The 24,166-nt window shown below is 42.0% G+C and overlaps 1 protein-coding gene and 1 long non-coding RNA gene across 3 annotated transcripts in view; one reads left to right on the plus strand and one right to left on the minus strand.

The window, feature by feature from the left end:
• Positions 1 to 3,026: 3,026 nt before the first annotated feature.
• LOC139571092 (zinc finger matrin-type protein 4) overlaps positions 3,027 to 24,166 on the plus strand; it is a 164,052-nt gene continuing 142,912 nt past the window's right edge. Inside the window, exon 1 of the mRNA XM_071393627.1 lies at positions 3,027 to 3,430. The gene's annotated coding sequence lies outside the window, so the exon portion shown is untranslated. The remainder of the gene's footprint in view (positions 3,431 to 24,166) is intronic.
• Positions 13,898 to 16,377, minus strand: LOC139571091 (uncharacterized). 2 transcript variants are annotated; one of them, XR_011674236.1, is made up of 3 exons: positions 16,025 to 16,377; positions 14,866 to 15,366; positions 13,898 to 14,768 (listed from the first exon to the last, which is right to left on the minus strand). It is a non-coding gene; the product is annotated as an uncharacterized lncRNA (long non-coding RNA). The 2 variants fall into 2 exon arrangements; XR_011674235.1 differs by having other exon boundaries at positions 13,898 to 14,750; positions 16,025 to 16,321.

Raw genomic sequence — 24,166 nt, forward strand, 5'->3', positions numbered from 1 at the left:
AATGTCAAAAACCTGGAGGACGAGAGAAAGAGAGACTAGGGAAAACAGGAGCTGAGACAAAACGCAGGTAGACTTAAACAAACAAGACAAACTGGCAACAGACAGACAGAAAACACAGGTATAAATACACAGGGGATAATGGGGAAGATGGGCGACACCTGTAGATGGGGTTGAGACAAGCACAAGGACAGGTGAAACAGATCAGGGCGTGACAGGTGGTCAAGATCTGTTGGTATCTGTACTGATGGCGCAAAGCTGTGACAGGGAGACATAGTGGAGTGGTATTGCGATTGCAAGCAGTTGCTCCCGATGCCACTTGGTTACACTGCAGCATCCACCGAGAGGCTCTTGCTGCCAAGGGAATGCCTGACAGCTTGAAAGACGTTTTGGACACTATAGTGAAAATGGTTAACTTTTTAAAAGCAAGGCCCCTGAACTCTCTGTATTTTCTGCACTATGCAATGATATGGGCAGCGACCATGTAACACTTTTACAACATACAGAAAGAAGTGCGCTGGTTATCAAGGGGCAAAGTATTGACATGTTTATTTTAATTGATTGACGAGCTTAAAGTTTTCGTTACTGACCATTATTTTCACTTGTCTGACCGCTTGCATGATGACGAGTTTCTCACACGACTGGCCTATCTGGGTGATGTTTTTTCTTGCCTGAATGATCTGAATCTAGGATTACAGGGATTCTCCGCAACTATATTCAATGTGCAGGACAAAATTGAGGCTATGATTAAGAAGTTGGAGCTCTTCTCTGTCTGCATTAACAAGGACAACACACAGGTCTTTACATCATTGTATGATTTTTTTGTGTGCAAATGAACTCAAGCTTACAGACAATGTTAAATGTGATATAGCGAAGCACCTGAGTGAGTTGGGTATGCAATTACGCAGGTAATTTCCCAAAACGGATGACACAAGCAACTGGATTCATTATCCCTTTCATGCCCTGCCTCCAGTCTATTTACCGATATTTGAACAAGAGATCCTCATCAAAATTGCAACAAGCGGTTCTGTGAAAATTGAGTTTAATCAGAAGCCACTGACAGATTTCTGGATTGTGTGCGCTCAGAGTATCCTGCCTTGACAAATTCCGCTGTTAATGTTAAGACACTGATGCCCTTTGCAACCACATACCTATGTGAGAGTGGATTCTCGGCCCTCACTAGTATGAAAACTAAATACAGGCACAGACTGTGTGTGGAACATTATTTAAGACTGAGACTCTCTCCAATACAACCCAACATTGCAGAGTTATGTGCATCCTTTCAAGTACACCCTTCTCATTAACCTGTGGTTAGTTATTCACATTTTTCGAAGAACAAATAAGGTTTTATATGTAAGATGGTTAAATAAAGAGCAAAATTATTGAATATTATTATTATATTATTATTTGTGCCCTGGTCCTATAAGAGCTCTTTGTCACTTCCCACGAGCCGGGTTGTGACAAAAACTCACACTCATTCTTATATTGCATGCATGCAGAGCAGAATTAGGCCGATACCCGCTATTTATAAAAATCCAGAAAAGAGCTGTTAAATTCTACAACCACCTAAAATGAAGCGATTCTCAAACCTTCCATAACAAAGCCATCACCTACAGAGAGATGAACCTGGGGAAGAGCCCAATAAGCAAGCTGGTCCTGGGGCTCTTTTCACAAAAACAAACAGACCCCACAGAGCCCCAGGACAGCAACACAATTAGACCCAACCAAATCATGAGAAAACAAAAAGATAATTACTTGACACATTGGAAAGAATTAACAAAACAACTGAGCAAACTAGAATGCTATTTGGTACTAAACAGAGAGTACAAAGTGGCAGAATACCTGACCACTGTGACTGACCCAAACTTAAGGAAAGCTTTGTCTATGTACAGACTCAGTGAGCATAGCCTTACTAATGAGAAAGGCCGCCGTGGGCACTGGCTCTCAAGAGAAAACAGGCTATGTGCAAACTGCCCACAAAATGAGGTGGAAACTGAACTGCACTTCCTAACCTCCTGCCAAATGTATGACCATATTAGAGGCATATATTTCCCTAAGATTACAAAAAAAATTTGTCATTGTCAAGTGTGTGTGTGTGTGTGCGTACGTGTGTGTCAGTCTGCATTCATTGTCTATGGTTTGAAGTGTGTGGGTTCCTCTCTTAATTTACTGTCACTGCGTCTCTAAGAGTCCGTAAGCATGTCAGAGCCCATTGTCAGAGCTGAATACACATCTATACATTGTCCCGGAAATATGACAATCTGTTTGAAAAGACTTGGAACAATAAAAGGGGGAAATGATTAAAACAGGCAATGTCAGTCTATACACTAACGGCTACATATAGTAGAAATGACAGGATAGATATAGAGAAATAATTTGTATGAATTGTACTCTCTTTTGAAAAGTTGTACTGAGCATTCACTGGCAGTGAAAAAGACATTTGGTAGTCAACCAAACTCCTCTGATATAATGATTATTTTGTGTTTAATTTGTATAATGTTTGATTGTGATTCAGAGTCGAGATCAGCATTTGTTTTCTTAATTTGATTAGAAATTCAGTGTTGCACTGTATTTTGTTCATAGTTTAGGCCTACATTTTACTGAGGATAAACATGATTAGGCATTGCACATGTATGACAGCAAGTACCCTGATCAGGCAGGCAGCAGGTAGTCTAGCGATTAAGAGCGTTTGGCCAGTAACCAAAATGTGTCTGCTAAATTAAGTAAATGTAATGCAAATGCTCCTAAAAAATGTAAAAGTCAGTGCATACTCTCCACCCCCTCTCTATCTGTCGTTCATGCATGGGTATACTTTTGATAGACACAGCTCACATTAACAGCAGAAAAATGGAAACATAATCTACATAGGTGGCTATATTTAATAATTTATAATGAAGCTTGATGCAGATAGATAGATAGATCTCTCTTTATTTCAGAAGAGCTCTTTATGTAAGATGATACCTGCGAGTGTGGGTGCACTGTACCTTACCCTACTTGCTCGATCTCCCACTGCGCGCATGTCACTCCCGCCTATCCACCATAGCGAGGGTGCCCTCTCGCTCTCTCTCTCCTGCTCCCGTTTCGCTCTCTCTCTCCTGCTCCCGTTTCCCGGTGAATGATAACCTATCAACCGAGCGTTTTGCCTGTTCCATACAGAGCAAGAGACCACGCATGAAAAGAGAGGAGCATCTTCAAATCGCACTACTGGGCTACAGAAACGACAGCCAGAGCACATTGGAACTAGGGGGTAGATTACCAACGGCAACACATTTTTTAAGTTTCACCTGTGGCGGGAGCACATTGAAAGCACAACATGAGGACTGTTTATTCAACTTGAACGGATTTAGCGAACATAACTGCCCGGCGGATGATAAGCGTTCGGGACCGGGGCTGTCGTTTTCGCGGGGAGGCAGGTTAACATTACCAGAGCGAGGTGAGTGAGAGTGAAAGTTTCAGAGGGTATTGATGAATTAGCCTATCATGTCCACTAAAATATACAGCCATGGGTGTAAGAAGATGCAGTAATGTATGTCATTGTTAACATAATGGCTAAGAGCCTTACAGTTTAGGAATTGTTGCATTTTAACAACGTTGTGTCAGTGAGCTTGTTGGTCATTATAATGCGGTGAATCACAGCAGCCTATGACAGTGTTGTTGGCTGTATTGGCTCCGTCATTTAGTTGTACAGCAGGTGTCTGTCTGTATGAAGAGCTGTGGACTATTTTCGGTTGAAATTAATATATAGTTTGGCATGAAAGGTAGCATGCTGGCAGCCCATCTAGAAGCGAGAGAGTGATGATGGACTCTCCAGTTTGACCGGACTCTCGCTGTTGCTCTCGAAGTGGAATGAATTTGCCCATTGATCTTATGTCAGATCTTGCATGGTTGAAGTCAGTGATGTAGAGGGTAGGCTATACTAGGCACTTTTAAACTCATGTAGACTAACGATATTTGTAATGTGTTTTAGGGTTTACCGACCTATTAGTGTGAATTGAACGGGCTGATTGCTGCACATTCACTATTAGCTGATTTAGATTAAATGTCCATCGGCATTGCTAACTAGCCTGTAACGCGTTGATCTGATGGTCCATTTAAGCGTGGTACAGTTCTTTTAAACCAACCTTTACTTGGTTATGCTTTTTTCGTTGATTCGAAAGGCATCGGTGTCTTAGTATGTGTCCAGTTGCAGGTGGAACTCCAAAAAAACAAATAATAATCAGAAAAATATTACATTTTGCGTTTCCATTTCCATTTGGGCAACCACCAATCAAAATCCAACACTACAAAATGTTGCTGGCTGTGTTCTGCATTCAGGTTGTCCTCTAACCCAGCGGTTTCCAACCTTTTTTGAACTGTGGTACACCTGAGATAACCATTCTTGCTGCAGACGTGAAATGTCACTATTAATTTATTTAGTGATAATGACATTTATCTAATCTGATCCATACTTTTTAAATATATTAAATAGGGTTCATTTGAACTATTATCTTAGTTTCGTAGTTCCTTACTCATGATTATTGATTGTGTGTACCCCTTTAAGAGAGTCCCGCAAACTGCGCCAGAGAGAACCGAAATGTAGCTCTGGTAAAATAGGTCTTAGTTTTGAAAGGTTTGAGCTAGAGACTAGCGGTTTTCTGCATTGTAAAAGCCACGCTCCGTTTGTTTCTATGGCATAAACTGTGGTACAGCTAAGCCTAATCAGACTTGCCTGTGCTAATGATTCTCACAGGCGAAGTAAAATTATACAAATGACTTGGCTGGTGATGCACGCCTCTCAAATTATACAGCTTGAGCACACTGGATTTGAAACAACGGTACATATGTATCCATGTGCCTGCCATTCAATGTATTATCTGAGCAACACTGGTCCTCTCAATCAAAATTCCGTCTGCATTCCACAGGTCACGCTTATAAACACAGCAAAAAAAGAAACGTCCTCTCACTGCCAACTGCGTTTATTTTCAGCATACTTAACATGTGTAAATATTTGTATGAACATAACAAGATTCAACAACTGAGACATAAACTGAACAAGTTACACAGACATGTGACTAACAGAAATGAAATAATGTGTCACTGAACAAAGGGGGGGTTAAAATCAAAAGTAACAGTCTGTATCTGGTGTGGCCACCAGCTGCATTAAGTACTGCAGTGCATCTCCTCCTCATGGACTGCACCAGATTTGACAGTTCTTGCTGTGAGATGTTACCCCACTCTTCCACCAAGGCACCTGCAAGTTCCCGGACATTTCTGGGGGGAATGGCCCTAGCCCTCACCCTCCGATCCAACAGGTCCCAGACGTGCTCAATGGGATTCAGATCCGGGCTCTTCGCTGGCCATGGCAGAACACTGACATTCCTGACTTGCAGGAAATCACGCACAGAACGAGCAGTATGGCTGGTGGCATTGTCATGCTGGAGGGTGATGTCAGGATGAGCCTACAGGAAGGGTACCACATGAGGGAGGAGGATGTCTTCCCTGTAATGCACAGCGTTGAGATTGCCTGCAATGACAACAAGCTCAGTCCGATGATGCTGTGACACACCGCCCCAGACCATGACAGACCCTCCACCTCCAAATCGATCCCGCTCCAGAGTACAGGCCTCGGTGTAACGCTCATTCCTTCGACGATAAACACGAATCCGAAGAGCAGTGAAGAGCACCTTTTGCCAGTCCTGTCGGGTCCAGCGACGGTGGGTTTGTGCCCATAGGCGACGTTGTTGCCGGTGATGTCTTGTGATGACCTGCCTTACAACAGGCCTACAAGCCCTCAGTCCAGCCTCTCTCAGCCTATTGTGGACAGTCTGAGCACTGATGGAGGGATTGTGCGTTCCTGGTGTAACTCGGGCAGTTGTTGTTGCCATCCTGTACCTGTCCCGCAGGTGTGATGTTCGGATGTACCGATCCTGTGCAGGTGTTGTTACACGTGGTCTGCCACTGCGAGGACGATCAGCTGTCCGTCCTGTCTCCCTATAGTGCTGTCTTAGACGTCTCACAGTACGGTTTATTGCACTGGCCACATCTGCAGTCCTCATTCCTCCTTGCAGCATGCCTAAGGCACGTTCACACAGATGAGCAGGGACCCTGGGCACCTTTCTTTTGGTGTTTTTCAGAGTCAGTAGAAAGGCCTCTTTAGTGTCCTAAGTTTTCATAACTGTGACCTTATTTGCCTACCGTCTGTAAGCTGTTAGTGTCTTAACGACCGTTCCACAGGTGCATGTTCATTAATTGTTTATGGTTCATTGAACAATCATGGGAAACAGTGTTTAAACCCTTTACAATGAAGATCTGTCAAGTTATTTGGATTTTTACAAATTATCTTTGAAAGACAGGGTCCTGAAAAAGGGACGTTTCATTTTTTGCTGAGTTTATATGAATGTTCAAAAAAAGGATCACGATTAGGAAAAGTTTCACGGTACACCGTTTCAGTTTCTCACGGCACACCGGTTGAAAACCACTGCTCTAACCAGTAATGTAATACACATTTCCAGTTTCCATGTGGCTTTTGAGTTGTCTTAGTTTCAACAGCGCCAGGGCCGGCGCCAGAACAAATCAGTTGGACAGGCATTTGGACAGATCACGTTTTTTTCACTGGACCTACTATGTGTGCACACTAGAACCACTGGGACTAAACTACAACATTCTAACAGTGTAATTCATACATTTCATATATGATATATCTTAAATAATTTGTTTGTGTTTATGAAGGTCTTAGGTAATAGTATAATGAACAAAAATATAAACGCATCAAATCAAATGTATTTATAAAGCCCTTCTTACATCAATCAGCTGATATCTCAAAGTGCTGTACAGAAACCCAGCCTAAAACCCCAAACAGCAAGCAATGCATGTGTAGAAGCACGGTGGCTAGGACATACTCCCTAGAAAGGCCAGAACCAGGAAGAAACCTAGAGAGGACCAGGCTATGAGGGGTGGCCAGTCCTCTTCTGGCTGTGCCGGGTAGAGATTATAACAGAACATGGCCAAGATGTTCAAATTGTCATAGAGAGAGAGAGAAAGAGAGAAAGAAAGAGAGAGAGGGAGAGAGAATTAGAGAGAGCATACTTAAATTCACACAGGACACCGGATAAGACAGGAGAAATACTCCAGATATAACAGACTGACCCTAGCCCCCCGACACATAAACTACTGCAGCATAAATACTGGAGGCTGAGACAGGAGGGGTCGGGAGACACTGTGGCCTCATCCGACGATACCCCCAGACAGGGCCAAACAGGCAGGATATAACCCCACCCACTTTGTCAAAGCACAGCCCCCACACCACTAGAGGGATATATTCAACCACCAACTTACCATCCTGAGACAAGGCCGAGTATAGCCCACAAAGATCTCCGCCATGGCACAACCCAAGGGGGTGCGCCAACCCAGACAGGAAGATCACGTTAGTGACTCAACCCACTCAAGTGACACACCCCTCCTAGGGACGGCATGGAAGAGCACCAGTAAGCCAGTGACTTAGCCCCTGTGATAGGGTTAGAGGCAGAGAATCCCAGTGGAGAGAGGGGAATCCTGCCAGGCAGAGACAGCAAGGGTGGTTCGTTGCTCCATTGCCTTTCCGTTCACCTTCACACTTCTGGGCCAGACTACACTCAATCATAGAACCTACTGAAGAGATGAGTCTTCGATAAAGACCTAAAGGTTGAGACCGAGTCTGCGTCTCTCACATGGGTAGGCAGACCATTCCATAAAAATGGAGCTCTATAGGAGAAAGCCCTGCCTCCAGCTGTTTGCTTAGAAGTTCTAAGGACAGTTAGGAGGCCTGCGTCTTGTGACCGTAGCATACGTGTAGGTATGTACGGCAGGACCAAATCGAAAGATAGGTAGGAGCAAGCCCATGTAATGCTTTGTAGGTTAGCAGTAAAACCTTGACATCAGCCAATGCCTTAACAGGAAGCCAGTGTAGAGAGGCTAGCACTGGAGTAATATGATCAAATTTTTTGGTTCTAGTCAAGATTCTAGCAGCCGTGCTTAGCACTAACTGAAGTTTATTTAGTCCTTTATCCGGGCAGCCGGAAAGTAGAGCATTGCAGTAGTCTAACTTAGAAGTGACAAAAGCATGGATGAATCTTTCTGCGTCATTTTTGTACAGAAAGTTTCTGATTTTTGCAATGTTACGTAGATGGAAAAAGCTGTCCTTAAAACAGTCTTGATATGTTTGTCAAAAGCGAGATCAGGGTCCAGAGTAATGCCGAGGTCCTTCACAGTTTAATTTGAGACGACTGTACAACCATCAAGATTAATTGTCAGATTCAACAGAAGATCTCTTTGTTTCTTGGGACCTAGAACAAGCATCTCTGTTTTGTCCGAGTTTAAAAGTAGAACATTTGCAGCCATCCACTTCCTTATGTCTGAAGCACAGGCTTCCAGCGAGAGCAATTTTGGGGCTTCACCATGTTTCATCGAATATATGCTGTGTGTCATCCGCATAGCAGTGAAAGTTAACATTATGTTTCCGAATGACATCACCAAGAGGTAATATATATTGTGAAAACAATAGTGGTCCTAAAACGGAACCTTGTGGAACACCGACATTTACAGTTGATTTGTCAGAGGACAAACCATCCACAGAGACAAACTGATATCTTTCCGACAGATAAGATCTAAACCAGGCCAGAACTTGTCCGTGTAGACCAATTTGGGTTTCCAATCCCTCCAAAAGAATGTGGTGATCGATGGTATCAAAAGCAGCACTAAGGTCTAGGAGCACGAGGACAGATGCAGAGCCTCGGTCTGACACCATTAAAAGGTAATTTACCACCTTCACAAGTGCAGTCTCAGTGCTATGATCGGGTCTAAAACCAAACTGAAGCGTTTCGTATACATTGTTTGTCTTCAGGAAAGCAGTGAGTTGCTGCGCAACAGCTTTTTCATTTTTTTTTGAGAGGAATGGGAGATTCGATATAGGCCGATAGTTTTTAATATTTTCTGGGTCAAGGTTTGTCTTTCTCAAGAGAGGCTTTATTACTCTCACTTTTAGTGAGTTTGGTACACATCCGGTGGATAGACAGACGTTTATTATGTTCAACATAGGAGGGCCAAGCACAGGAAGCAGCTCTTTCAGTAGTTTAGTTGGAATAGGGTCCAGTATGAAGCTTGAAGGTTTAGAGGCCATGATTATTTTCATCATTGTGTCAAGAGATATAGTACTAAAACACTTGAGTGTCTCCCTTGATCCTAGGTCCTGGCAGAGTTGTGCAGACTCGGGACAGCTGAGCTTTGGAGGAATACGCAGATTTAAAGAGGAGTCCATAATTTGCTTTCTAATGATCATGATCTTTTCCTCAAAGAAGTTCATGAATTTATCACTGCTGAAGTGAAAGCCATCCTCTCTTGGGGAATGCTGCTTTTTAGTTAGCTTTGTGACAGTATCAAAAATACATTTTGGATTGTTCTTATTTTCCGCAATTAAGTTGGAAAAATAGAATGATCGAGCAGCAGTGAGGGCTCTTCGATACTGCACCGTACTGTCTTTCCAAGCTAGTCGGAAGACTTCCAGTTTGGTGTGGTGCCATTTCCGTCCCAATTTTCTGGAAGCTTGTTTCAGAGCTCGAGTATTTTCTGTATACCAGGGAGCTAGTTTCTTATGACAAATGTTTGTTTTTAGGGGTGCGACTGCATCTAGGGTATTGCGCAAGGTTATATTGAGTTCCTCAGTTAGGTGGATAACTTTTTGTTTTCTGACATCCTTGGGTAGGCAGGGGGAGTCTGGAATGGAATCAAAGAATCTTTGGGTTGTCTGAGAATTTATATCACGACTTTTGATGGTCCTTGGTTGGGGTCTGAGCAGATTATTTTTGATTGCAAACGTAATAAAATGGTGGTCCGATAGTCCAGGATTATGCGGAAAACATTACGATCCACAACATTTATTCCACGAGACAAAACTAGGTCCAGAGTATGACTGTGGCAGTGAGTAGATCTGGAGACATGTTGGACTAAACCCACTGAGTCGATGATGGTTCCAAAAGCCTTTTGGAGTGGGTCTGTGGACTTTTCCATGTGAATATTAAAGTCACCAAAAATGTGAATATTATCTGCCTGTCACGATCGTCGTTGTAAGCATACTCCGACCAAAGCGCAGCGTGATATCGGTTCGACATCTTTTTATTATAAGAGAACCGAACAAAAAAACAATAAAGAATACACGACACGTGAAGCTCATGCAGTGCTCACAGGCAGCTACACAAAAACAAGATCCCACAAAACACAGTAGGGAAATAGCTGCCTAAATATGATCCCCAATCAGAGACAACGATAAACAGCTGCCTCTGATTGGGAACCATACCAGGCCAACATAGAAATAAGCACACTAGATCACCCACCCTAGTCACACCCCGACCTAACCAAAAATAGAGAATAAAAAGGCTCTCTCTGGTCAGGGCGTGACACTGCCATGACTACAAGGTCCGATAGGAATTCAGGGAACTCAGTGAGGAACGCTGTATATGGCCCAGGAGGCCTGTAAACGGTAGCTATAAAAAGTGATTGCATAGATTTCATGACTAGAAGCTCAAAAGATGAAAACGTCGGGTTTTTTTGTAAATTGAAATTTGCTTTCATAAATGTCAGCAACACCTCCGCCTTTGCGGGATGCGCGGGGGATATGGTCACTAGTGTAACCAGGAGGTGAGGCCTCATTTAAATTCATAAGCCATGTTTCAGTCATGCCAATCATATCAAGATTATGATCAGTTCATTGACTATAGCTGCCTTGGAAGTGAGGGATCTAACATTACCTAGCCCTATTTTGAGATTTGAGGTATCACAATCTCTTTCAATAATGGCAGGAATGGAGGAGGTCTTTATTCCAGTGAGATTGCTAAGGCGAACACCGCCATGTTTTGCCCAACCTAGGTCGGGGCACAGACACGGTCTCAATGGGGATAGCTGAGTTGACTACACTGACTGTGCTAGTGGCAGACTCCACAAAGCTGGCAGGCTGGCTAACAGCCTCAACAGGCCAACAGCCTCAACAGGCCAGGCTTGGTCCTGTTTGTGTGTGAGTCCCAGAAAGAGGGACAATTATCTACAAATTCTATCTTTTGGGAGGGGCAGAAAACAGTTTTCAACCAGCGATTGAGTTGTGAGACTCTGCTGTAGAGCTCATCACTCCCCCTAACTGGGAGGGGGCCAGAGACAATTACTCGATGCCGACACATCTTTCTAGCTGATTTACACGCTGAAGCTATGTTGCGCTTGTTGACCTCTGACTGTTTCATCCTAACATCGTTGGTGCCAATGTGGATAACAATATCCCTTGTCCGGCTGCGGGGACTGTGCGAGGGGATTTATACTACTATCTGTACTTACTGGTGGCACAGACGCTGTTTCATCCTTTCCTACACTGAAATTAACCTTGCAGAACGATTGTGTCTGAAACTGGGCTTGCAGCACAGCTATCCTCACCGTAAGGCGATCATTCTCCTGTATATTACGAGTACAGCGACTGCAATTAGAAGGCATCATGTTAATGTTACTACTTAGCTTCGGCTGTTGGAAGTACTGCAACAATTTCAAATATTTTATTGAGTTACTGTTCATATAAGGAAGCGGTCAATTTAAATACATTTAATGGGCCATAATCTATGGATTTCACATGACTGGGAATACAGATATGCATCTGTTGGTTACTTATACCTTAAAAAAAAGGTAGGGGCGTGGATCAGAAAACCAGTCAGTATCTGTTATGACCACCATTTGCCTCATGCAATTTGCCTCACCATTTGCCTCTCCTTCGCATAGAGTTGATCAGGCTGTTGATTGTGCCCTGTGGAATGTTGTCCCACTCCTCTTCAATGACTGTGCTAAGTTGCTGGATATTGGCGGGAACTGGAACACACTGTCGTACGCGTCGAGCCAGAGTATCCCAAACATTCTCAATGGGTGGCATGTCTGTTGAATATGCAGGCCATGGAAGAACTGGGACATTTTCAACTTCCAGGAATTGTGTACAGATCCTATCGACATGGGGCCATGCATTATCATGCTGAAACATGAGGTGATAGCGGCGGATGGATTGCATTACAATGGGCCTCAGGATCTCGTCAAGGTATCGCTGTATATTCACATTGCCATTGAATAAACAAAATAAACAAAAATGCAATTGTGTTTGTTGTCTGTAGCTTATGCCTGCCCATACCATAACCCACCACCACCGTGGGGCACTCTGTTTACAATGTTGATATCAGCAAACCCCTCACCCACACAACACCACACACATGGTCTACGGTTGTGACGCCAGTTGGACATACTGACAAATTCTCTAAAATGACGTTGGAGTCGGCTTATGGTAGAGAAATGAACAAATTATCTGGCAACAGCTCTGGTGGACATTCCTCCAGTCAGCATGCCAATTGCACGCTCCCTCAACTTGAGACATCTATGGCATTGTGTTGTGAGGTAAAACTGCACATTTTAAGTGGTCTTTTATTGTCCCAGCACAAGGTGCACCTGAGTAATGATCATGCTGTTTAATCAGCTTCTTGATATGCCACACCTGTCAGGTGGATGGATTATCTTGGCAAATGAGAAATGCTCACCAACAGGGAAGTTAACACATTTGTGCACAACATTTGAGAGAAATAAGTGTTTTGTGCTTATGGACATTTTCTGGGATAATTTCAGCTCATGAAACATGTGACCCACAATTTACATGTTGCGTTTATATTTTTGTTAGAATAGGAAAAATATAAAATATATATTTCAAATATCACAAAAGCATTTTCATTAGTTTGTGTTAACTGTAAATAATTCAAGTGTTCAATCAAATGCATTAGTGGAGTGCCTTTGTTATAACTATGAAACAGAAAACATATCTATTGGAATGCAGTAACAGCTTCTTTTCATAACAAAATCAAAAAAATACCCCAACCACCAAGACGCACGGTCTGCAAGATGTGCGGTCAAAGGATGAAAACATCTGTAGCCTGTAGTGTGCTTGATAAATAGTGAAAATCAGCACAAAAGCACCTTCAAATATCGGGAGAAAGAGGGGAGCAGGCCCTACTGCCGGGAGGAGGGGCAACAGGGGAAAACCATTAAAAAGATGTGACTCACCACCTGGATTCGGTCTTATGTAGCAAAATTTGAAATGTAAAAAAAAATTGAATAAAAGTAGAGACTCAGAGCTACAAAATGGAATATCATACACAGCATTTTTGAGGAACAATGGGAAAGTATTTCTACTTTGAAAGTTGATACACTTGTAAACTCACTTTTGAGAAAAGGGCCTTTGAATGTTTTTGTACCTGCTAGAGAGCTCTCCTTTGTCTACATCATTCAGCATTGTTCACACTGTTAAGCCAGCCCCACCCATCTCTTTAAGGATTCACATGTGAAGTCATGTGCTAAACAGTGAGTAGTGTAGTAAATTTTAAGACTAAAAGTGGTAGTAGCCTACAATAACAAAAAATTCCAGGTAAACATAATTTTTTATGAATATTAGATGGCGTTTACCCAGACACACTTGTCTAAATTGATGGGTCATGTGAAGTAAATGCTTTAACCCCCAGCCACATACATCCATTGGTGGAAAAAGTACTACATTGTCATACTTGAGTAAAAGTATAAATCATTTAAAATTTCTTATATTAAGCAAACCAGATGGCACAATTGTATTATTTTTATTGACGTAGAGCCAGGGACACACTCCAACACTCAGATATGTATTTAGTGAGTCTGCCAGATCAGAGGCAGTAGGGATGACCAGGGATGTTCTCTTGATAAGTATGTGATTTGGACAATTTTCCTGTCAAAATGTAACGAGTACTTTTGGGTGTCAATGAAAATGTATGGAGTAAAAAGTACATTATTTTTGTTACAAATGTAGTGAAGTAAAAGTTGCCAAAAATAGTAAAGTAATGTACAGATACCACAGAAAACTACTTCAGTATGTTTACTTAAGTACTTTACACCACTGCCCAAATGCCTTCAAACCAGTATATTAGCATACTTTATATACACTGTTACACATGCACTTATCACAAAATATTCCATACATAAGTTAAGGCCATGCAACCTGAGGTTTTTTTGTTGCACATGTACAGTACATAAACAGATCATGCACCATATATTTATGTGGGGCACACTTGATACAGTCACATGATATTGTTGTGGTAGGTCACAAAATCATGTTACGACCACACATCAATATATGTTTTATATATAAATATTTTGCTAAGTCTTGCTAAGTGGATGGCCTCAACAGAAGGTGTAGACAGTACAGCCAAATGGTTACTTGCATAGTAGCAATATCAGAAATAGTGTCAATATAAATAAAATATACAGTATGTACAAGAACAATATCAATAACGATATCTGTGATAGACGAGGTAGTTATATGCATACAATCAGGGGTAAAGTGGCTGAGCAGCAGGATAAACAATAGTAGCAGCAACGTATGGCGTGTGTGTCATGTGAATAGAGGCACCGCAGACAGTGCTGATAACTGGTCCGTCCAAACCACTCATGAACAAGGGAATCTATATTCGGAGAGCCTGTTTCTGTCCTGCCCTTGATTTTGGTGCAGGGCATGTGATGTCTATAGCCTGTTAGTTGCAAAATTCCTGATCTTGTCAAAAATATAGTTTGTCCAGCTGTGTCCAGTCCAGGTGGTGTTTTTACAGGCAGACCATCTATGGGAGGAAGGATGTCAGCGTTGCGCAGCTGCTGAAACCTGGTCATGGCAGTCCAAACGCTCCTTGGCGACAACATCAGGCTCCAGAGCATCGAAGCTGTAAAACAGGGAATAACTACAAAAACTCAGAAGACGTTGCAACCCTACACAACATCAATTCACCTCCCAAGTTTAGATAAGAACAACCTCATACACTGGAAATTATTTTTTACCTGAAGTGCTGGTACTGCTTGATCTGTCACAGCGACCTGAAGTACGGAGTCAGGTGTTGTTGCCAGGCATAGCTTTCCACCAGCACCATACCATCCTCCAGTCCAACCAGCTGTGGGATGTTGACCCCTGCCACAGTGCTGTCCTTCACAACACCAGCAATCTCAGACAAAGTGTTCACTCTGGTCTTTCTGAAGTGCTGTTTGATGAGGCCGAAGCACCAGTCGGGGGCAAACTTGGTGTGGTCTGTGATCAAGAAGTGAAGGTCCAGATTGTGGTGGAGCTTGTGCATGGTCCACCAGTCACAATACCAGAGCACAAACTTGTTCATGTTTTGGCAACTGCTGTTATCACAATTCAGGTCCACACGTGTTTTCCCAACTCCGTAGTTGGTGAATAAATGGTGCATGTAGTTGATGACTGCGCTGCTGCCTTTGCTTGCTATCTCTTTTGATGACTGTATGACTGGTGGTTTAGAGTCAGGCGTGTTCTACTGATTGATGCTGAAAGACAAATTCCAGATACAAATATTTTAGCATTATTATACAATAGATGCGAAATGCCATTCTGAGATAACATCACTACGCACAGTTCATACAGGTAATGTTAGCTACTGTAGCTAGCCAGCCATCTAATGTCAGCTGGCTAGCAAACAGCAAGCTTTAGCTAGCAATACAAACCTATTGTCATAGCTAGCTAAAGTTAACCAATTGGTTCAATGTTAGCTAGTTAGCTAGCTAACATTAGGCTATAAGTAGCAATGCGAAATGGCATTCTGAGAAAACATCACTAACGTTACACACACGTCATACACATAAATTAATGTTAGCTAGCAAGCCAGCCACCTAACCTCAGCTAACGTTAACTACAGTAGCTAACAGCAAGCTTTAACTTGGCATCTTTTGTTTAGACAGGTCACGTTAACGTTAGCTAGCTACAAAATGAACTATAATCCCAATCCATAGAGTAACGTTACTAGCAATACAAACCGATTGCCAAAGCAAGCTAAGTTAACCAAATAACATTAGGTTTAATGTTAGTTAGCAAGCCAGCCATCAAACTCCAGCTGGCTAGGTAACAGCAAGCTTTAGCTTGCAATGAAAACAACTTTCTTACAAAATTAGAAACGTATATTATCTGAATCTGTAGCAAGATTCTTACCTGTATACATGGATGAAAGCTTCATGGCAGGCAGACTGCAACCCCTTTCATAAGACATGCTGTATTTCCGTTTAGTTTGCACAACTTGTTTGGCCCATTCTGTTCCACTGATTTCAAAACGTGTTATTTTCAGAGTCAGAGAGTCAGCATTCCTCATCCAGAAAGTAGTCCATCACAACTTTTTCTCACTGACCTTTTTTGATAGCGCCTGATAAATTCAGGGCAGCAATGTTATTGAGAGCAGTAGCAACATATTTGCAGTTCTCCATGGCTAACGTTATATCTTTTTTTTTAAACTAAAGTTGAAAGGATTATCTAGGCATTATGAGCAGCTAATTTTATAAACACAAGATGCAACACCGCAGACCAATCCAAACTCATCTCTTGGCATGTCCAGCCCACTCATTATCTCAGCCAATCATGGCTAGCGGGAAGGTTGCTGACTTTCTCTGTGGCTAAACCAACTAGGCCCGTAATTTAACAATTTTATTCATATTTACAGATGACATACAAGGTTGATATTAAGGCACATGAAAGTTCACATGTTCGAGAAGGCATTTCTGCCAAAAAACGCATTTTGAAGAAAAAAATATTTTTACGTTCAAAAGGCTCTCCTGTGAAGTTGTGACTTGCGACATATGCCTAGTTTCCTGAATCGGGTCACAAATGACATGCCCAATGACGGAGGGGGGCATGAGTTTAAACATTTTTTAATTCATGAGCAGTCCAAATGACTGTTTTATCGGTTCTAGTGTGGGTTTTATAGTAAAGACGTAATTTCTCTGTAAAAAATAATTACTTTTTAATGTGGCATGAACACAACCAGTCATGATGTTTTCATCTGATTGTCAAACAAATCACTTAAAAAAGTAGGTTGCCTTCGCCCAAAATTATTCCAGCATCCAAACAGTGTACTGTTCACCCACCATTTTCCTTCAATTCACAAGTTGCTGAAACTACCATCCTACCGGAGAAAGCATCCGAGGGAGCAAAACAGCGCCCTCGGTCTTACTACTGTATATGTCACCCTTGTATCTGATGCTGTCTGGACAATTTTTATTTATTTATCTAGGCAAGTCAGTTAAGAACACATTCTTATTTACAAAGACTGCCTAGGAACAGTGGGTTAACTGCCTTGTCAGCTCAGGGATTCGATTTAGCAACCTTTCAGTTCCAGGTCCAAAGCTCTAACCACTAGGCTAATAGGCCGCGCTGAAAAGAGTATGACAGGCTCCACATACTGAGATAGAGGGTTGCTGTTTCGCTTGCTTTACTGAGATTGATATGTCTTTCTGTCTGCGCATGTCTCGGTCAAATAAATGATCAATATAAAAATATTTCATTTGGACGGGCGAGGAGATATGGTAGGGCAGGCCAAACCTCCTAAACCTCCCATAATGCATTAGGGTTGCTGTCATGCTGTATTTGATCCCAAGAGACTATCTGATACCAGTATAAGTATCTGCTGCGCTCTCACCAGGGTGTGAAACTCTACCAGCCACTCTGATTTTTTTTACCAGCCAAAATATTTATTTAGCCATAATTACACAACAAAAATGTAATAAAGCGATGAGCATGCTTTCTGTTTTTCTTAAACAAGAAATGTATCACTAGAAGTAATGGCGTATATTGCATAATTTGACTCAATGTTTGTGACCTCCGTCTTTTAACCAATGTACATAAAATAAATCAAATAAATACAATAGTGAAAACAGAAACAGTTCTACAACTGAACATCAAGAATAAACAACGTGCCTACTAACATGTCACAAAAGGCTGAGTGATGTGGCTTATTTATTATTGTAGTTCAGGGCTCTACGCGGACATTTTTTACGAGGAATACATTATGTGCTCCTATGTAGAAATGTAGAAGAACACCAAAAAATCTAGGAGAACAATTCACGTTTTTGAGTGTTTTAATGATACGAAATTACTAAAAGTTCATGAATAAATGTTTTTAGGGGTGATCCATGCTTAATCAAGCACAATCATTAGGTGAGACAAAAATGTTCAGCTCAGGGCCGGCGTTATGGGCGAGCCTTATGGGGCCTGGCCCGCCCTACCATACCTCCTTGCCCATCCAAATAAAATATTGAAATATTGGTAATTTATTTGACCGAGACGCACGCTGACAGAAAGACACGTCAATCTCAGATAAAGCATATGAGCGAGTGAAACAGTACCCATCTGTCTCAGTATGTGCAGTAGACCATGTATCTGATGATGTTTGTTCAAAAAGAGTATGGCATATCAGATACATATATTAAGACAGAGGGGTGCTGTTTCGCTCACTCTGATGCAGAGAGGAAGAGGCGAAGGGAGAGGGCTCACTCGCCAAAATCTGTCCAGTATAAGCCCAATGTGTTTCTATGGGCATAATATGCAGACCTACGCTTGTCGCCTGCCTTTCTACTTTTGGGACAATGACTCGCATAGTTATGGCGGAGACATGAGCATCTCGTCATTATATAAAGATCTCTGGTTGTGTGTGTTGGCGCATTCCTGATTTCCGATTGTCTTAACTCACCATGTCCAGCATTAATAAGCTGAGCTTTTCAGACATTTTATATTCACCTCACACATTGTAAACAAAGTCTTTATTTTTATTTTTTTACATCCATTGCAAATGATAGTTTGTCAATATTTGAAAGATCTTTCTAACACTCCCGGCTTCGATAATCACCAAGCCTCAGTGTGAAAGAGCAAAATATCATGATCTGATGATCCCATATATCAACTGGTAACGTCATTAAAAACAGCTGTCTGTTCCGAACTCACTAGTGCGGGAAACTCTGAGGACCCGCAATAAGCTAGTTGATACAATGTTGCAAGTTCGCTAAAGACATCTTCGGGCTGGATCCAGTCCATATGGCAGAGGCTGGTGCTCTCGCCTTAGTTTAATTTTTACTTAAAAAAGTTATGATGAACCACGTGACAATGATTTTGAGACACAAAAACATTATTATTGAAATGAAACTGTTCTGCGAAAATGCGCATATAGAAATAATAACTTTTCATGCAGATCGGTAGAAATGGTAGAATAAATTGTAAGCTTCCCCAAACTTGAAACTCACGAGCTGCCTATGGTTTTACTAGGGTTGCACGTTTTGGGGAATATTCAGAGAGAAACTTTCCGTGGGAAAAAACAGGAATATATGGGAATTAACGGAGATACATACAAATTAATATTAATACCATTTAAATGTAGATGTTTTTTGCATTGGATATATTTACCATATCATATTTAAACATAAACATAAACCTTTTACCCTATCATAAGTAGAAATCATTGCAAATTATTAAATCCTTCCAGTAGAAGGATCCAATAAAAAAACGATTTAGTTACGAATTGAACGTTAATTAAATGAGTTGACTCTTCACATGGGATGATTTCACTGAACAACAAAAGAAAGGGAATATTGAATGGTCCCCAATGATCCATCGCATCTCCCAAAAACTTTTTCAACATACAACTGTAAAATGATAGTCTAGAAACTAAAGCGTTGACTTCCTCTGTCTGTATGTATGACTTCAGGCTGTCTTCTCCCTGGACCTCCTCAATGTCCACCACGTATTGTAGACTCGTCAACAGAGATGTTAGCATCTTTCAGAGATTCTTTAGCTGACACTCTAGGATTCTTCTTAACCTCAGTGAGCATTCTGCGCTGTGCTCTTGCAGTCATCGTTGCAGGACAGCCACTCCTAGGGAGAGTAGCAACAGTGCTGAACTTTCTCCATTTATAGACAATTTGTCTTACCGTCGCCTGATGAACATCGAGGCCTTTAGAGATACTTTTGAAACGCTTTCCAGCTTTATTCAAGTCAACAAATCTTAATCTTAGGTCTTCTGAGATCCCTTTTGTTCGAGGCATTGTTCACATCAGGCAATGCTTCCGGTCCTCTGGCAGTCTCTATGGGGGTACCACAGGGTTCAATTCTCGGGCCGACTCTTTTCTCTGTATACATCAATGATGTTGCTCTTGCTGCGGGCGATTCCCTGATCCACCTCTACGCAGACGACACCATTCTATATACTTCCGGCCCTTCCTTGGACACTGTGCTATCTAACCTCCAAACGAGCTTCAATGCCATACAACACTCCTTCCGTGGCCTCCAACTGCTCTTAAACGCTAGTAAAACCAAATGCATGCTTTTCAACCGTTCGCTGCCTGCACCCGCACGCCCGACTAGCATCACCACCCTGGACGGTTCCGACCTAGAATATGTGGACATCTATAAGTACCTAGGTGTCTGGCTAGACTGCAAACTCTCCTTCCAGACTCATATCAAACATCTCCAATCCAAAATCAAATCAAGAATCGGCTTTCTATTCCGCAACAAAGCCTCCTTCACTCACGCCGCCAAACTTACCCTAGTAAAACTGACTATCCTACCGATCCTCGACTTCGGCGATGTCATCTACAAAATAGCTTCCAATACTCTACTCAGCAAACTGGATGCAGTTTATCACAGTGCCATTCGTTTTGTTACTAAAGCACCTTATACGACCCACCACTGCGACCTGTATGCCCTAGTCGGCTGGCCCTCGCTACATGTTCGTCGTCAGACCCACTGGCTCCAGGTCATCTACAAGGCTATGCTAGGTAAAGTGCCGCCTTATCTCAGTTCACTGGTCACGATGGCTACACCCACCCGCAGCACGCGCTCCAGCAGGTGTATCTCACTGATCATCCCTAAAGCTAAAACCTCGCCTTTCCTTCCAGTTCTCTGCTGCCTGCGACTGGAACGAATTGCAAAAATCTCTGAAGTTGGAGACTTTTATCTCCCTCAACAACTTTAAAAATCTGCTATCCGAGCAGCTAACCGATCGCTGCAGCTGTACATAGTCCATCTGTAAACTACCCACCCAATTTACCTACCTCACCCCCCATACTGCTTTTATTTATTTACTTTTCTGCTCTTTTGCACACCAGTATCTCTTCTTGCACATGATCATCTGATGATTTATCACTCCAGTGTTAATCTGCTAAATTGTAATTATTCGATTTATTGCCTACCTCATGCCTTTTGCACACATTGTATATAGATTCTCTTTTTTTTCTACCATGTTATTGACTTGTTTATTGTTTACTCCATGTGTAACTCTGTGTTGTCTGTTCACACTGCTATGCTTTATCTTGGCCAGGTCGCAGTTGCAAATGAGAACTTGTTCTCAACTATCCTACCTGGTTAAATAAAGGTGAAATAAAAAAATAAAAATAAAATACCTCCACAGGCTGGTTGATATTTGGGTTAAACATCTATAAACATCTATTTCCCTGAACTAGATTTAGCCTAGCCCTGGAATAAAACATAATTTCATTGGATAATTTTGGGGGGAATTAACGGGAATATATGAGAATTAACAGAAATATATGCAAATTAATATTAATACCATTTAAATGTAGATGTTTTTCATGAGGGTGTATTTGGTAAAGTAGTCTCTAGAAGCTGATCTTGGTTCAGTTTTGTATTTTCCCAATTAATAGTTAAGGTTAGGATTGGAGGAAGGGAAACTGATCCTAGATCAGGAATGTCAGGAATGTATCCTGGAGTGTGCACAATTAACTGTTATTGACCCGAAAGGGAAACTCACTGTATACAGTGCATTTGGTAAGTATTCAGACCCCTTGACTTTTTCCACATTTTGTTATGTTACAGCCTTATTCTGAAATGTATTAAATAGAAAAAAATCCTCATCAATCTACACACATTACCCCATAATGGGGAAAAAACAGGTTTTTAGAAATGTTGGCAAATGTATTACAAATAATAAACAGATACCTTATTTACATAAGTATTCAGACCCTTTGCTTTGAGACTCGAAATTTAGCTCAGGTGCATCGTGTTTCCATTGATCATCCTTGAGATGTTTCTACAACTTGATTGGAGTCCACCTGTGGTAAATTAAATTGTCATATATAAATATAAGGTCCCACAGTTGACAGTGCACGTCAGAGCAAAAACCAAGCCATGAGGTCGAAGGAGTTGCCAGTAGAAGCGCTGAGACTGGATTGTGTTGAGGCACAGATCTGGGGAAGGGTAACAAAACATTTCTGCAGCATTGAAGGTCCCCAAGAACACAGTGGCCTCCATCATTCTTAAATGGAAGAAATTTGAAACCACCAAGACTTTTCCTAGAGCTTGCCGCCAAACTGCGCAATCAGGGGAGAACGGCCTTGGTCAGGGAAGTGACCAAGAACCTGATGGTCACTCTGACAGAGCTCCAGAGTTCCTCTGTGGAGATGGAACCTTCCAGAAGGACAAGCATCTCTGCAGCACTCCACCAATCAGGTCTTTATGGTAGAGAACAAACTGAAAGGGTCCACCCACACAGACAGCGTAGTGAACAACCTCAGGAGGCTGAAGAAATTTGGCTTGTCACCACTCACCAAAACACTCACAAACTTTTACAGATACACAATCAAGAGAATTCTGTCAGGCTGTATCACCGCCTGGTATGGCAACTGCTCTGCACACAACCGTAAGGCTCTCCAGAGGGTAGTGAGGTCTGCACAATGCATCACCGGGGGCAAACTACCTGCCCTCCAGGACACCTACACCACCCGATGTCACAGGAAGGCCAAAAAGATAATCAAGGACAACAACCACCCGAGCCACTGCCTATTCACTCCGCTATCCTATCATCCAGAAGGCAAGGTCAGTACAGGTGCATCAAAGCAGAGGACAGAGAGACTGAAAAACAGCTTCTATCTCAAGGCCATCAGACTGCCATCACTAACAATGAGTGGCTGCTGCCAACATACTGACTCATCTCTTGCCACTTTAATTATTAAAAATTGGAAGTAATAAATGTATCACTAGCCACTTTAAACAATGCCACTTTATAGAATGTTTACACACCCTACATTACTCATCTCATATGTATATACTGTACTCCATACCATCTACTGCATCTTGCCTATGCTGTTCGGCCATCGATCATCCATATATTTTTATGTACATATTCTTATTAATTCCTTTACACTTGTGTGTATAAGGTAGTTGTTGTGAAATTGTTAGATTACTTGTTAGATATTACTGCATGGTCGGAACTAGAAGCACAAGCATTTCGCTACACTCGCATTAACATCTGCTAACCATGTGTATTTGACAAATACATTTGATTTGATTTGAGTGGCCAGACAGAAGCCACTCCTCAGTAGAAGGCACATGACAGCCCGCTTGGAGTTTGCCAAAAGGCATCTAAAGACTCTCAGATTATGAGGAACAAGATTCTTAGGTCTGATGAAACCAAAATCGAACTCTTTGGCTGGAATGCCAAGCTCCATGTCTGGAGGAAACTTGGTGCCATCCCGACGGTGAAGGATGGTGGTGGCAGCATCATGCTGTGGGGACTGGGAGACTAGTCAGGATCGAGGGAAAGATGAACAGAACAAAGTACAGAGAGATCCTTGATGAAAACCTGCTCCAGAGCGCTCAGGACCTTTGACTGGTGTCGAAGGTTCACCTTCCAACAGGACAACGACCCTAAGCACACAGCCAAGACAACGAAGGAGTGGCTTCGGGACAAGTCACTTTATGTCCTTGAGTGGCCCAGCCAGAGTCTACACTTGAACCTGATCTAACATCTCTGGAGAGATATGAAAACGCTCCCCATCCAACCTGACAGAGCTTGAGAGGATCTGCAGAGAAGAAGAGAGCAACTCCCCAAAGACAGGTGTGCCAAGCTTGTAGCATCATACCCAAGACTCGAGGCTGTAATCGCTGCCAAAGGGGCTTCAACAAAGTACTGAGTAAAGGGTCTGAATACTTATGTAAATGTGATATTTTTTTATAGATTTGCAAAAATGTCATACCTGTTTTTGCTTTGTCATTATGGGGTATTGTGTGTAGATTGATGACGGGGGAAAAAAACTGTTTTAACGTAACAAAATGTGGAAGAAATACTTTCCGACTACTTTCCGACTGTATATTGTTTGCGGTCTTTTGTCAACGAAAGGGTTAGACTATTTCACAGCCCTGTTATCCAACGTAAAATAGAATCCAGTATTATAAGGGTCTTGCTATAGAATAACATATAATGGGGGGTAAATGTAACCAATGTGACAACTGCTGCTGTAAAAAGGGTTTTGTGAAATGTAATTGATTGATTTAATAGAGTAGAAAATAAATGAAACA

Source organism: Salvelinus alpinus, chromosome 3 (genome assembly GCF_045679555.1).
Source record: "Salvelinus alpinus chromosome 3, SLU_Salpinus.1, whole genome shotgun sequence".
NCBI lineage: Eukaryota > Metazoa > Chordata > Actinopteri > Salmoniformes > Salmonidae > Salvelinus > Salvelinus alpinus.